Source organism: Pristiophorus japonicus, chromosome 1 (assembly GCF_044704955.1).
Source record: "Pristiophorus japonicus isolate sPriJap1 chromosome 1, sPriJap1.hap1, whole genome shotgun sequence".
In the NCBI taxonomy this organism is placed as follows: Eukaryota; Metazoa; Chordata; class Chondrichthyes; family Pristiophoridae; genus Pristiophorus; species Pristiophorus japonicus.
Window position 1 is genome coordinate 223,877,608 of NC_091977.1, and position 2,568 is coordinate 223,880,175.

The 2,568-nt window shown below is 45.2% G+C and overlaps 1 pseudogene; it reads right to left on the reverse strand.

Annotated features, from left to right (window-relative positions):
- Positions 1-2,103: 2,103 nt before the first annotated feature.
- Positions 2,104-2,279, reverse strand: LOC139278723 (U2 spliceosomal RNA; annotated as a pseudogene).
- Positions 2,280-2,568: the final 289 nt, after the last annotated feature.

Genomic DNA, 2,568 nt, shown 5'->3' on the forward strand with positions numbered 1-2,568 from the left:
TGCATCCACTATTTCTAGGGCCACTTCCTTAAGTACTCTGAGATGCAGTCTATCAGGCCCTGGGGATTTATCGGCCTTCAATCCCATCAATTTCCGTAACACAATTTCCCGCCTAATAAGGATTTCCTTCAGTTCCTTTTTCTCACTAGACCCTCGATCCCCTAGTATTTCCGGAACGTTATTTGTGTCTTCCTTAGTGAAGACAGAACCAAAGTATTTGTTTAACTGGTCCACCATTTCTTTGCTCCCCATTATAAATTCACCTGATTCTGTCTGCAAGGGACCCATGTTTGTCTTCACTAATCTTTTTCTCTTCACATATCTATAGAAGCTTTTGCAGTCAGTTTTTATGTTCCTAGCAAGCTTCCTCTCATACTCTATTTCCCCCCTCCTAATTAAACCCTTTATCCTCCTCTGCTGAATTCTAACTTTTTCCCAGTCCTCAGGTTTGCTGCTTTTTCTGGCCAATTTATATGCCTCTTCCTTGGATTTAACACTATCCCTAATTTCCATTCTTAGCCACGGTTGAGCCACCTTCCCCGTTTTATTTTTACTCCAGACAGGGATGTACAATTGTTGAAGTTCATCCATGTGATCTTTAAACGTTTGCCATTGCCTATCCACTGTCAACCCTTTAAGAATCATTCGCCAGTCTATTCTAGCCAATTGACGTCTCATACCATCGAAGCTACCTTTCCTTAAGTTCAGGACCCTAGTCTCTGAATTAACTGTGTCACTCTCCACCTTAATAAAGAATTCTACCATATTATGGTCACTCTTCCCCAAGGGGCCTTGCACAATAAGATTGCTAATTAGTCCTTTCTCATTACACATCACCCAGTCTAGGATGACCGCAGGGGACCCCTGCACTACCTTCCTTCTACTGCTCTGCCTGATAGTCACCCATTCTCTATCTGCCTGTGTAACCGTTACCTGCGGTGTGACCAACTCACTAAACATGCTATGGAGTTGGTGGCTACATAATTAAGTTTGTGGCGGGGACCAAAGACAAGGGCCCTGATATCCCACTCCTCTGCTTCCCTTTGGCGCTCGACAGAGGATAGTTAAAAAGATCCGCACCGATCTTTTCCTGCTCTGCCCACCAGCCATCCCGGTCCTGAGGCCTCCTCTCCCTGCGCATCGGAGCGCGTGTATGTCTGGACAGATGTATGCTGGAGTTGGAGTCACATCGTAGGTGGTTTTCTCGGGTGTACCGAAAACGCACCTCCTACTACAAGTTCTGGACGATAGGGATTATAAGGACAGACCAGACTCTGACACACGTTTTTTGGGCTCAACCGTATTGTGTTTAATAAGATTAACAACACCACTCATAAACAATACAAAACAGTACAACCCTGGCTTGCCCAATAAACCCAGCCATGCTAAGTTACCACGGCCTAATAAAGGAACCCTCCCGTGAAATAAACTAACAAGGACACCGCCAATGCAGTATCCAAGTTCGAGTTTGAGTCGAGGTCCATTGCTGACAGTTGAAGAGCAGCGCTCAGCTTCTGGCAGTGTTTTATTGAATGATTAGAGAGCTTCGAACAGTTGCAAAATGGCTCCTTATATCCCCAAAACCCATCAACTTTCCTCCCGCCAATACTGACCGATTGACTCAGGTGATCTGTCTGGACCCCCCCCCCCCCCCCGGCCTGTGGTCTGGAGTGGTTCATAACCTTTGAAATCTTTGTGAAAAATTATATTTTGTTTTCCCGTTGCCAGGCCTTGCACCTGGGGAGACAATGGGTGCTGATTACTAGATGTCTGTCGTTTCCTGAGTTGATGGCCCCCATTAGCAGGTAATGGTAATGAGTTTCGATCTCAAACCGATCTTGCTTAACTGGCTTATCTCCTGGAAGACAATGACCCGGCCACTTCCTGCCTTCCACCAGTTTTGGTTGGGACTGAGTTGTGACTGTGCTTTAATAATGTGAGGGCATAGTGTCTCTGAGTTACCTCTCGGGGTATTATTCCCAGTAATCACGTTAGATTTTTTATTTTTTTTATTTTTTTAATCCAATTTCGTTCCAGATCAACTCTAACGCCAAAGATCACTTTGCGCCAATGTGTTTGATCTTAGGCCAAAAGGCCGAGAGGCGAAGTTGCACCGTTCCTGGAAATATTGCAATACCAGGTCGGTGCATGGAGTGGACGGGGCATGCCCCTGATCCAGCTCCCTGTCCAAAAATCAATTCAATATCATGTCCCCATAGGGGATATTAAACTGATAAGAACAGATACTACACTTGATCTTAGCCAAAAGGCCGAGCAATCACGTTAGATGGTGATGACATCAATCGGCCTGAGTTCCCTTCCACCCAGTCTATCAGTTTGAAATATCCGTTTGCATATGAATGCACCTTAGTCAGGTTAGCCTGGCTCGAACACCTGCCAGTCAATCCTATTCCCTAAGCCACTCCCACAAGCTTGCCAAACAGTACGGTTCTTTCTTGGGATTTTTGATTTAAGGATTTAAAGTATTGTTCATATAAATGGCCAGAAAGCTGGTGCTACAACATGGCACTGGGCAGCCAATCCAGGTAAAGTATTTTCTCATTCATA